We start from the raw sequence: 13,648 nt of genomic DNA, 5'->3' as shown, positions 1-13,648 counted from the left end.
CAGGGTGACACACGGCTCCAGAAAGGCAGCTTGGAGCCCCTCTCTGGGGATTAGTAAGCTGGAACTGAGAAAAGTTGGTCATTTCTCTCTGGTGGCAATACTGAAAAGACATGATCCTGGGAGATGTCCAGAGCCATAGTTCCAGCCTGCTAGAGAAATACAGTCTGAGTGATTGAAGTCACACAGACAAAAGCAGAGATAAGCAATAGAGAGAGGGGGAGTCCTTTGGAACAACCTTGGGAGTCTCTAAACCTCGAGGCACCTGAGCTGCCTTAGTCTTTCCTTCCGGAAGCCTGGTTACTCAGCTCTTTTGGCTTTCCTTTCAGTTCTCTGAGCCATCGCAGGATCCTTCTAATTAACCCTTCTGTTTGCTCAACCTCAGGTCACTTTTTCTGTCATTTGCTACCAGAAAACAGAGAGTGGTAACTTGAAGGAAAGACAGGTTGGAGAGATGATTGATAGATAATAGATAGATAGATAGATAGATAGATTTATTCGGGGGTAAGCATTGTTTGGAAACATAGGGAAATAAGCTAGAAAGTAGGCTAAACATATAAGGAGAGAGGTTGCTTGATGGACCTTTCAGAGAAAGTAGGCTGAGATGGGACTGTGAGCCCAGGTGAAGGTCGCCGTCCCTCTGAGACAAAAACCAAGGACAGAAGCAATTACATTTGGTAGGGAATGGGCTTGAAGAAACTCATCCCTGTGGGGGCACCTGGGTGGCTCAGTTGGTTAAGTGTCCTACTCTTGATCTTGGCTCAGGTCACGATCTCACGATTCGCAGGATCCAGCCCCGGTCGGGCTCTGCGCTGACAGCATGGAGCCTGCCTGGGATTCTCTCTTTCCCTCTCTCTCTCTGCCTCTCTCCCCCTACCGCTCACAAAATAAATAACCTTAAAAAAAATGCCACCTTAAGAGCTAGCGAGTGCTGTAAAGGCACAGCCTTTCCTGGGCCACAGTCTTGTGGGTGACAAAGCATAGATGCACCACGCTCGTCACTGAATGCGGTTCCTCTGAGGCAAAGTCCTGGAAAGGGTTGAGTCTGGAGTCAACCACATGGGAGGGAGAGAATGAAAGGAGTAAAAAACATGATTTCTCCACGGGAAAACCGGGCTCAATAACACCAAGACTCTCTCCCAAAAGTAAAGGTTCCAGTCGCCTACGTGAAAAGTACCCCCTGTCCAGAGACCCCGCGATAAGCCTCCGAATCACCAGCGTGTCCCTGTCCTGCACAAGGCTGCTTTGTTTTCAGCGTTGTTTTTTTTTTTTTTTTCTTTTTTTAAGGTGTACCTAAGACAATGTCAGAGGATCTTTTGATGTGGTTTCCAACCGTCCTGCTGTGCAGCAAATGTAAGGTTTCTAGGTTAAAAATGAGAAAACAAGGTTGCCGATGACCCGACAGCCCACCTTCTACATACCCTCTCGGGAGCCGGTTATCCGGGGTGGGGCGGGAGAGTTGTGGGAGGATGGCCCCAACTTTGTAGCGTGCAGACACTGGCAGCTATAGTCCTCAGGGCGGAGCGTTCCCATCTCTCCATTTACACCGGGGCTTCCTAATTTTCTTTGAATTACCCAACTGCACAGTTTTCCCAAAACCCATTTCTTTAAAGGACACCACCCCGTGAGGTTAGGAAAGGATTTTAGTAAGCAGTAGAGAATAATGCAGGGTCACCAAATTACCAAAAGGCATCATACAGGGATTTCTGGAGCCTTCAGAACCGATGCCTAGCTCCTCATTTCCCCTCAGAAAGCCAAACCCCGGGCAGGGAGCTGGGGAGCTCTCAAATCCACTTCCAAAGTCAAAACCTGCTCATATTTTACAAGGTTAAATGTTGAAAGTGAGGGTTTGCTCGTTGGTTCTGTAAAAATGGGAAAGGAAGAAAAGGGACAAAAATGTGGCTTTTCAGGGTAAGGCTTTTATCAAAAGCAGGTACATTGTGGAACTCCAACCTGGGAAACAAAGGGAGCCTTGTGTAGCTCCCCCCGCAGGGCGTTGGGGGTAAAAGGAGTCGGGGAAATGGTTTCTGTGTGTGGTGGAAAAGAAAGAGCAATTCATGAGGGCTGCAAACGGGGGCTTCTCTGAAGTGCTCCTGCAGGCCAGCTCTGGCGGTGGTCATGTTTCACAGTAAGGAAAGGAGGCCTGCTGGGGGCTGGAACCTGAAGGAGGCCGAGGGCTCCCTATGGCTGATCAACCATCAACGGGAAGGGTGGTGCAGCTTCCCCCCCCAAATACAATCAGAGCAGGAGTCGGAGAGGTCCCTCAGGACTCCTTGGAGTGGGGCGCCCAATCGAGGGTGGTGAGAGCCTCACTCCGCTGCTTTACCAGTCTGTTCTCTGAGGCAAACCCAGTGGTGCACACTGTCCAACATGGCGGCCACCAGCCCAAGGTGGCTACTGAGGATTGGTGAAGAGACTGGTCTGAAATGAGGGTCGCTCTGAAAAGTTGAAAGATACCCCCCATTGCACAGAAAAGAATGTAAAATGTCTCAGTAATTTTTGTATTGATTGCATGCTGAAAGGACCACATTTTGGATATATTGGGTTAAATGAAACATATCATTGATTTTACCTGCTTCTTTTTTTCGTTTTAAAAAATGTGACTGCTGGAAAGTTTTTAAATTACACCTATTGGCTCGCCTTTTATTTCCTTTGGACCGTGCTACCTTGGAGAACACACTTAGAGCTGCAGTGCTGTTCTCACCTAATTTTCTTTTGATATTGGATAAAGGAGAAACCAAGATGGAGGAGAAAACCAGTGAAGAATGCACTTATGGTCCTAAAGCCTGAACAACTAACTTGAGGCAGCTGATTCACATGGCACAGATCCCTCCGACTCTCACCCTTGTCCCCAAGCCCCTCGTGCCTGCATCACATTATGTTCCCAGCACCCAGCCTGGCACAGAGAGGCACCTGTGTTTGTCTGAGGAAGGTGTGTGGCTGGCTGGATAAAGGGCTCTTCATTTTGCAGGGCTTTTCCTTCAGTTCTTCTCCACTTTCCCTCCTCAGCTCCCTGCTCCAATTCGTGGAGAGAGAAATTTGAAACTGAATACGCGGTTATAATTCCTTATAATTACTACAGACCGCATCGTGCGGAGTATCTGTGCGGGAAAGGTTGAAAACACAGGTAGAATGGGGGTGTCAGCTCTCTGAGGGGCGGCTTCATTTTTGAAGGGATAGTAAAGCGTGTAAAGGGCTCTGGTGAAAAGTGCGAAGCCTGAATTCGGTGGCACGGGCCACATCACTAGCCACGTGACTCGGGACCAGTGACTTAGAGTGGCAAGACCTTATTTTCTTTTCCTGTCAAACAAAAATGCTAACCATTGTCCTGATTCCCTCATAGGGTGAGGATCAGACGAGAAAAATGAACTCCAAAGCTCATGCTGGCATTTAGAGTATAAACGGTTAATGTTATTTAGTGCCGAGCTTCTTTTGAATCAAAAACAGAAGGTCTCAATATTCCCCTCTGAATTAAGAGATGGTACCCAGGGCTGATAGGAGGGTAAGGAAACCCGATACCGACCCCCGACCCCATCAGTCAGTGAGGAACTCTGGATGATTTCTCCGAGTCTACTGAAGGACTAAAATGGTCATCACAAATGTGTTCTCAGAACCAGCACTGAAAGAGCTATAGGGACCAATTTTGCTGTGCCTTTATATAGAATAAGGAACCAGAGAGGCAGGGAGGTTGGGAGGATGGTCTTGGTCACTCAGCCCAGTCAATGCCCAGCACCGTGTGGAACTCAATTCTACCAACACGAGGCAGCGCTCATCCTGTGGGACCACATGTCGACCCTGGGAGCCCACATGCCCTACACCACGAAGCTGGTGGTGGTGTGCGGGGGACAGAGTCTGGAGGCCATACTAAGATGAATGTAAGAGACCATGAAAAAGACCATCCGGTCTGAAACAAGGCTGGCTTATCTTCAAATTGCTAGCAAAGATCTACCCAAAGATCCATGAGTAAGACAGAAACTTCACTCACGGCCAAACAACGAAGAAACCGAGTTGTTTACTTTAAGGTGTGAACAAGAGCCAAGTTTATTGCTATAAAATTTCCTTTCAAGGAAATTAAGTTGTTAAGAGATTATTTATTTTATCACCACCGGCTGAGGACACAGTAAGTGACTCTAGGCTTCTGAGTGCATTATGCCACATGTGCGTTATCTAATAAATTGCCCCGGCTTCGTAATAAAAAGAATTAAATTAACATTATTGAGGGGCGCCTGGGTGGCTCAGTCGGTTGAGCATCCGACTTCGGCTCAGGTCACGATCTTGCGGTCCGTGAGTTCAAGCCCCGTGTCAGGCTCTGGGCTGATGGCCCAGAGCCTGGAGCCTGCTTCCAATTCTGTGTCTCCCTCTCTCTCTGCCCCTCCCCCGTTCATGTTCTGTCTCTCTCTGTCTCAAAAATAAATAAATGTTAAAAAAAAAAATTAAAAAAAATAAATTAACATTATTGACCCACACGGATTTTTAAAACCTACTTTTTATATCCTTAACAGAACCTGGGGTGCCAGGGTGGCACCCATTAAGCATCTGACTCTTGATTTTGGCTCAGGCCATGATCTCGCAGTCGTGGGATCAAGCCCCGAATCAGGCTCCAAGTCGGGCGTGGAATCTGCTTGGGATTCTCTCCCTGCCTCTCCCTCTGCCCCTCTCCCACTTGTGTTCTCTCTCTCCCTCTCAAGAAAAAAAAAAATAAATTAATTAAAAAGAATCCTAAACAGGATGTAGAACCTATCTGCAAATTGTTCAGCTTTGCTAATTAGCATCCCCTCAAGGAACTGACTCCCAGTGCAGAGGGCAATCTAGAGAGAAGAGAGCATTTAGTGTCAGATGAGTTCAGACTATAGGGTCACCCAGGATGACAGAGGGTGTCTCTTCTACCTGAGCCCCCAGGAGGCCTGCCTCCTGCAAACCCCAACCACTGTCATAAGGCTGGTGGGAATGACTTTGGTTTTGCCATGTGCCTTACTGCTTTTGTCTGATGTCCTGAGGTCATTTATTTAGTAATTTTTTTCTGATATAGGACAGGGAGTATACAATACGGATGCAGTTTATGGAAAGTCTTCCTCCTCCTTCCCCCTCCCCCAGCCACACACGGAAAATGTGATTTGAGAATAAATGACAGGAAGGCTTAGACCAAGGCTTGCTAGTCAATTTGAGAGATAGAACCACTGGTATCCATGGCAAAACTGTTACCCAGGAGACACCCTAGTTTGGGAGACGTGGGCCTGCGGGAAGAGCACTCCACATGGGAAACGAGTGATGTCAAGAGGCAGGAGACAGGTCTTTTTAAAACACTGGTTCATTGGGACGCCTGGGTGGCTCAGTCGGTTAAGCGTCCAATTTCGGCTCAGGTCATGATCTCACAGTTTGTGAGTTTGACCCCGCGTCACATTCTGTGTCTCCCTCTCTCTCTGCCCCTTCCCTGCTCACGCTGTGTCTCTCTCTGTCTCAAAAATAAATAAACATTAAAAAAATAAAAAAATAAAAATAAATAAATAAATAAAACACTGGTTCACAGAGCCTAAGAAAACCCTCGGTTGGACAAGGTGTGGCGCTTCATGGGCCGCCAGCCACCAAACACTGGAAACCTGCACTTGTCTATCAGAGAATCCAAAGGACCATGGAAGCAGTGATTGGAAGGACATGAGAAAGCTGAATGGGTTCCTGTTTAAGAGCAAGGGTTAAGGCCATGGAAGACTGTGGAATGACCATTTTCTTGAAGAATTAAGAGTTTTTGGAGAGGGGTGCCTGGGTGGCTCAGTCGGTCAAGCATCCGGCTTCAGCTCAAGTCATGATCTCACAGTTCATGGGTTCGAGCCCTGCATCATTGGGCTCTGTGCTGACAGCTCAGAGCCTGGAGCCTGCTTCAGATTCTGTGACTCCCTCTCTCTCTGCCCCTCTCTGGCTCGCACTCTGTCTCTTTCTCTCTCAAAAATAAATAAACATTTAAAAAAAAATTTTTTTTTTAAAGAGTTTTGGGAGAGCTAAGAAATGGATGGCTGCTGAGGTGGTGAGCCTGGGAGTCATAAATAGCCACCTGAGCCTGGGGGAGTGGAGTGGGCTAGAGGGCAGGAAGGTGAAGAGATGCCGCCCCATGGGAGGAAGAAACCCAGGCACCTTGGTGGACAAGCATCTAAAGCCACAGCAAAACCTACTGAAGGGAGGGAAGCTCGCTGGATTTTCAACCTGGAAGACACCCTCACGTTCTCGAACATTGGTGTCTGAGATGCCTGTTGGCCTGGCTGCATCCGAGTCACCAGGAAATAAACTATCGTTTTTTTTCAATCTTGTAAGATTGGGGACAGAATGGCTAGTTTTAATAAGCTCCCAGGTGGCTTACTTGGCCAAGAAGCTTGAAAACCACTTATGTGGTCCACCATCCAGCATCTTTAATTAGATGGCAGGGCTCAGGTTAAGTGACTGGCCCAAGGACACATGACCTGTTGGTAGCAACGGAAGAACTAGAACCTGATCCTGTAATTCTAAGCAGTAGTTTTTCCTTGGCCTCACAATGCCTCTGCCAATTTCTGTTGGGCATATTGGTTAGCTCTAGTTGAGTCACAAACCACCCCAAAACATCACCACTTAAAAACAGCCACACTTATGGGGAGCCTGGGTGGCTCAGTCAGTTAAGTGCCAACTTCCGCTCAGGTCATGATCTCGCAGTTCATGAGTTCAAGCCCCACAATGGGCCCTGTGCTAACAGCTCAGAGCCTTGCATTCTGTGTCTCCCTCTCTCTCGGCCTCTCCCCTGCTTGCACTCTGTCTCTCTCTCTCTCTCTCTCTTTCAAAAATAAATAAATATTTTTAAAAAATTAAAAAAATAAAAACATTTACCTCAGAATTCTACAATTAAGTTGTTGGACACTTAGACAATGTCTCCGTTGGGTGCTTTTTCTGGTCACCATCTTAGAACCTGCCCAGATGCTTTTTCTGGCCTCACCTGGGCTCCCTTGTCCACGTAGCCAGCTACCAGTCAGTTGGGTGGCTGCTTTGGGGACTGGATGGCTGTTAGCTGGGGTGACGTGAGGTGGGTCACATGTCTCTCATCCTCCAGCAGGCTGAGCTTGTTCTCACGGCACCTGGCCAGGTTCCAAGATGGTCAGTGGAAGACACAAGGCCGCTGGTGGCCTAGTGTGAACCGTACCTCATCACTGCTGCCACATTCTATTGACTGAAGCCGCCACAAGGCCAACCTGGATTCCAGGAGATGGGGCAGATTCTCCCCCTTTGTTGGAGGAAGCTACAAAGTCACATTGCAAGGACTGTGTGCGTCCAAGGAGAAGAATAAGTTGGGCCATCTTTGCCAGTCTACCACGGGGGACTTGTCTACCTGCCTCTGGCCCCCCATCCAGTACACCCCACACCCCAGCCAACTGTGATCCTCATTTCCCAAACACGATGCCACAGCCTTTCAGAAATCTGTTCGCGGACTTGCTTCCCTTGACCTAAAATGCCCTTCTCGTCCCCCCATGTCTTCACCCTTAAATTCCTCTTTAAAGTATGACTTACGGCTCCGAGTCAGAAGGGGCCGATTGAAGATGCATTTTCCCTGCTCCCTTGGAGAGGCTACTCTCCAGGAGTAGAACAGCCTCTGAAGAGCGCTGGAAGTGATTGCCTCTTAGTTGTGGGACTCCAGGCGGGAGAGAGCAGGGCGTGTCTGAGGTCATGAAAACCTTGGTGAAACTACTAGGCACTTTGCACTGTAGACATGCACTACATTGTTAAAATAAAAATTCATTCTTTTTTTAAAGTAAACAAAACCCCCTTAAACGTCCTCTCTTTAAAGACGTCTCCATCTGGCAAGCACGTTCATGGCCCTGCTTTACTGGTTTTTACACGATTGTCGTTCACAGGAGTAATTTACTGAAACGTTCCTGAATGAATACAGTGAACGGGACACATTTTATCTGCTTGACTGTCCATCCTCCTTTCTTGCTAGGCTTTATGTTTTCTGAGGTCAGCAGGAAATCTTTACTTAGTGTTGGGGCGCCTGGGTGGCTCAGTCGGTTGGGCGGCCAACTTCGGCTCAGGTCATGATCTCGCGGTCCGTGAGTTCGAGCCCCGCGTCGGGCTCTGTGCTGACAGCTCAGAGCCTGGAGCCTGTTTCAGATTCTGTGTCTCCCTCTCTCTGACCCTCCCCCATTCATGCTCTGTCTCTCTCTGTCTCAAAAATAAATAAACATTAAAAAAAAAATTAAAAAAAGAAATCTTTACTTAGTGTGCTACACACAGAGGACATTCCCACGTGTGGGGAGCAGAGGTCAAGTTATAGCCGATTCGTAAGACAAGTCTTTCCTCTTTTATTCACTATTTCATTAATTTTTTCATTTATCAATTTATAATTAGCTTTGTTCCTAAAAACAATTTAACGTGACTAGCTATCAAAGAAATAAGTGTAGAAATCGGGACAAATGGAAGCCTGCTTTTGAAAAGTCACACCAACATATTATTTAAAACATGAAAGAAAGCAGATGGGGGTTCAGGAGGCAAGAAAGGAAGGAAAGAGGAGATTTAAAAAGTGTTGCACTACAGCGAAACAGCTACTTCTTTCAGCCTTCTATTTTCTCTTCATTAGTCTTAGGCATATCCATTTGATAGCGTCCAATCATAGAAAAATAAAAATTTATACTGATTTATTCTGTGATATTTTAAGCCACATACTATTTTTCTGTGATGAGAGTATGAAGTTGGTGAATTACTGTCTTCCTAGTTATTTTTAGGGGGTTATACTTCTGTTTCATCCAGTCAACATGCCATAATGTAATACCTCATTCTCTTGTTATTGAACGTTTTGGCTTTCTAATCAATGCTACAGTGGTATCTTGTGTGCATAGTACATATTCTTCCTTTTGGAAAACATCTCCAAACATAAACTGTCTATTGGCCATAAATAGTCATGCAGGCATGTGTTACAGGGTTTAGAACTGGCAAATGGCTTTCAACTCCCTCCAGTGTTTCCACGGCTAAGATCGTCGTTAGAGATTAGAATTTCTTTCTAATTTAATTTTATTCACATTTAAACACATCTTTACTTCACTACTTCCATTTTTATCTTGGGTCTGTTCTAGGTTCTCACACCCTCTTACACATTTATCTACTATATGCTCTGCTCGGTGGTTTTCTCATTCATGTAGATAAACTATTTGTATAACATAGATATTAGTCCTTTGTCAATGTAGTGATACATCTTTTTCCCAGTGGTTTTCCGTTTCATTTTGCTTTGATGTCTTTAATATAATAGAAAAGTTTTCATTTTAAAGACAAGAGTTGAATCTGTAAATTTTCCCTCGTGGTTTCTTCTGCCCAACCATGTGTTGCTTTGAGTCCCCGGGTAGTTCGACACAAGCATCATTTGCTCTGTTTATAACTAGGTTTAACGCCAATCATATTTAATTTATCATTCAAATAAACAGCCTTCTGAAACCAGGGAAGCCAGTTCACCCAAACAATACCCAGAAGCTTAACTGAAGCCAATTCTCAAGTTCTGAGTTAGAAATTATTCTAATTGAGGCTATGACAAAATTTCGTAACGAGCATGAATGATGCTGGGACGACCAAAAAATTACATGTTACAAAGCTGCCCCCCCCCTTTTTTTAAGTTCATGTAACTTAAAAAGAATTCTACTCCCTTTCCCCTTTCCAGGTTTTAGGTTCAGAAAATGAAAATGTGAGACTGACCCCTTCCTCCATTAGCTCATAAAATTGAATTTAACAAATTCAAGTTCTTCAGTTCCTTTCTCTGTTGACTCTTAACATACTTTGCAAGCTTGGGAATGTTAGAGTAAGAATTTGAAGTGTTCTCAGGGTGCCCGGGTGGCTCAGTTGGTTAAGTCTCAGGTCAGTCCGCGTTTGTCTCAGGTCATGATCTTACGGTTCGTGAGTTTGAGCCCCGCTTTAGGCTCTGTGCTGGCAGCTCAGGGCCTGAAGCCTGCTTTGGATTCTGCATCTCCCTCTCTTTTTCTCTCTGTTCCTCCCCTGCTCACTCTCTGTCTTTCTCTCTCTCTCTCTCTCTCAAAAAGAAATACACATTTAAAGAAATTTTTAATGCTAAATAAAAGAATTTGAAATGTTCTCAGACCAAAGGGAGAGGAAGACAAATGGGGCAGTTCCCCTAATCACAACTTCCCCTCTTCCCTTTTGTCTCTTGGTCCCAGAAAAGTCATCATTACAGGTTTGGAAGGAGATGAGGAGAATGCAGGGCCTGAAGGAGAAAAATGTATCCAAGAGAAGGAAAGAGACGGAAGGCACAGGGCTGGGAGAAGTTGGCAAGCAGAGCCCGCACAGAACAGGAGTAAGGAAGAGTCACTGGAGAGGCCCAAAGAATTTTCCCAGTGCTTCCACCCCCAGCCCCATTCCCTGCACTTGGCCATGTCCCTGCTGAGGCTGCCCTCCCCACCGCCCCATCCATCCCTTCCCTGTTCATGGCTGATGCCTCCTCATCCTTCAACACAAGGCCATTCGCAAAGTGTGCTCTAAGCATCGGTGCTGGCTCTCAACCGTCCTGTTGAGTTTTTTAGGGTGAAATGAGGTGAGTCTGGAAGTGAAAAGCAAGCATTTAGAAACTTTTATAGTAATAAGCCAGAGCCATTACATATCGGCGTACTCAAAGAACAAAATTGGGTTTGTACTTTTGAACGTGACTGGTCTCGTCGTCCATTTTCATTGTATTTACATAGCAAATTGGAAATGAAAAAGAGAAAAAGATTAGCCCTTTAATATGGATAGTTCGAGAAGCTGCCTTCAGACTCATTTCAAAGATCACCCCCTCCAGGAAACCTCACCATTGCCTCCCAGATGAGATGAGTGTTTTTCCTCTATACTTCCAAGAAAATCTCTCCCCCCGTACACTAGTTTTAATTATCTGCTTATGGGTCTATTTCTTATTATTATTATTTTAGAGAGAGAGAGAGAGCTCAAGCAGGGAGAGGGGCAGAGGGAGTGAGAGAGAATCTTAAGCAGGCTCCATCCTCAGTGCAGAACCTGACATGGGCTTTTAATCCCATGACCCCGGGGTCATGACCTGAGTCGAAATCAAGAGTTGGATGCTCAACCGACTGAGCCATCCAGGTGCCTCTGTTTTGTGTCTATTAAACTCCAATAAACTTTGAGCTTCTTGACGGCAAATACTATATCTTACTTATCTTTGCATGTCCAACATCCAGTACAATGCATGGCCCACAGGAGACATTCAATAAACGTTTCCTGAAGATTACTAACTCAATGGTCCTGCTTGGGAATGCACAGCCTATATATATTTGACTCGGTGACACCCACTCATCTACGCTTCCATTATTAATCAAATCTTTAAAATACGCTTAATCATTAGATACGGTTATTGCCAAACGACCATATTGCTATCCTTGGGAGCCAACCTGACAAATATCTTTAGCATGACGTTTTAAGTTCCTTCTCTGCATTCCATTTTGTGTTGGTTTCACAGCCTAACCCTCTGAGGCTATTTTGTTTCCCTAACTTCCGATTTTAGGTGAATACCTCACTTTTTCCCTCTTGTACTGCCCACACAGGGAGATGCTATCTGTTTCCTGGGGTTGCTATGAGGAATATATCACATGGTGAATGCAGAATATATGGCATATAGTAGGCTTTAAGAAAATCTCTCTTGAAGGGAAGGCAAAAAAAAAATGTTATCTTGGCATTTGTGACAACATGGATGGAACTGAAGGGTATTATGCTAAGCGAAACAAGTCAGTCAGAGAACGACAAGTATCGCATGATTTCACTCATATGTGGAATTTGAGAAACTTAACAGATCATCACAGGGGAAGGGAAGGAAAAATAAGACAGAAACAGAGAGGGAGGCAAACCATAAGAAGACTTAAATCCAGAGAACAAACTGAGGGCTGTTGGGGGTGGTGGGGGGGGAAATGGGTGATTGGCATTGAGGAGGGCACTTGTTAAGACGAGAGCTGGGTGTTGTATATAAGTGATGAATCGTGGGAATCTACTCCCGAAGCCAAGACGACACTGTATGTTAACTAGCTTGAGAGGAAAGGGAAGGGGAGGGGAGGGGAGGGGAGGGGAGGGAGGAAGGAAGGGAGGGAGAAAGAAACCATGATTCTAGGTTAATGTTGAAGTCAGTGATAATCCCAATTTCAAAGCAGTTTTTAGCAAGTGCAGGATAATGAGTCTGGTAAGCAGGCAATCGATGGTTTCAAAAAAGTGAGAGCATACTTTTCTTCAGATTTCCCCAAGGTGAAAGAACTATCACGTTGTTTTGTTTTGTTTTTTTAATTTTTTTTAATGTTTATTTATTTTTGAGAGAGACAGGCTACAAACAGGGGAGGGTCAAAGAGAGAGGGAGACACAGAATCCGAAGCAGGCCCCAGGCTCTAAGCTGTCAACACAGAGCCAGACTCAGGGATCATGGTCAGATGCTTAACTGACTGAGCCACCCAGACACCCCTAGAACCATCACATTGTTGACGGAGAGGCAGGTAGGCCTTCTGGATAGTGATGTAGTCTCTTTGTTTTTAAGGAGCTAAACACACTGTGAACAGCATACAGTTGGATTAAGATCTAAGCAACTAATGTGTCTCCCTCAAGAGACAAGAATTAGTAAACAGCAGTCTCCTTGTAGCTTTACTTGACAAGGTAGGGAATCTCTGCGTTAGTGCCTGGGATGAGGCATGGATGCTGAATGGGTGCTTCAGACATGAAATTACATGAAGAAAATGCAAAACTGTATTGTAATACAATTCCGTCATAACGCAAAGCAAAAAAGACTGATGGACATGTATCAAAATAAAGATTGTGGTCTCAGAATACGGTTACAGGCAATGTTTTTGGTTTTTTGGATCTTCTGCAGTGCAATTTTATGAAAATAAAATAACATTAAAATTAATGCAGTGGCCGTTTCAATTCTGTAAGCTCCTAAAGAGAAGGAACACTTATGAGTAGGGGGCAGCCCCTTTCCTCAGCTGCTGGAAGGTGCTGGTCCCTCCGAGGAAGCTAAGGCCACTCTGGGGTGAGCCCCTCACTTCATCTGTGCCCAGCAGCACCGTTCAACACTCCCCCGCATCGTGGCCTCGGTCTGGGAGCTCATCAGCCTCTGCTCTGGCCCCATCCTGCACAGCGACGATGTGATGATCACCGAGAATAAGATCAATGCCCTCATTAAAACAGCAGATGTAAGTCTTGAACCTTTCTGGCCAGGCTTGTCTGCAAAGGCCCTGGCCAGTGTTGACATCAGGAGACTCATCTGCAATGTAGGGGCTGGTGGGCCAGCTGGCCGCTGGCACTGCAGCAGCAGGAGGTCCTCCATTTCCATCATGGCTGCCGAGCTGAAGAGAAGAAAGTGGGAGCCAAGAAAGAAGAATCAAAGGAGTCTGATGATGACATGGGCTTTGGTCTTTTTGACTAAACCTGTTTTCTGTAATCTGTTCAATAAAGAGCTGAACACTTGAAAGAAAGAAAGAAAGAAAGAAAGAAAGAAAGAAAGAAAGAAAGAAAGAAAGAAAGAAAGAAAGAAAGAGGAAGAAAATAAAAGAAAGAAAAGAAAAAAAGAAAAAAGAAAAGGAGAAAAGAGAAGAAAAAAGAAAAGAAAAGAAAAAAGAAAAGAAAAGAAAAGGAAAGAATACGGCAAATGGGGTCTCTCAAGTTATAAAGGCTTGAGGTAGAG

General features: G+C 45.4%; 1 pseudogene; it reads left to right on the top strand.

Moving 5' to 3' along the window:
* Positions 1 to 3,693: 3,693 nt before the first annotated feature.
* Positions 3,694 to 13,477, top strand: LOC106976827 (60S acidic ribosomal protein P1-like; annotated as a pseudogene).
* The last annotated feature ends 171 nt before the right edge of the window (positions 13,478 to 13,648 follow it).

Source organism: Acinonyx jubatus, chromosome D4 (genome assembly GCF_027475565.1).
Source record: "Acinonyx jubatus isolate Ajub_Pintada_27869175 chromosome D4, VMU_Ajub_asm_v1.0, whole genome shotgun sequence".
Lineage (NCBI taxonomy): Eukaryota > Metazoa > Chordata > Mammalia > Carnivora > Felidae > Acinonyx > Acinonyx jubatus.
Note: the sequence above shows the minus strand (reverse complement) of the source record. Positions and strands in the feature narration are given on the sequence as shown.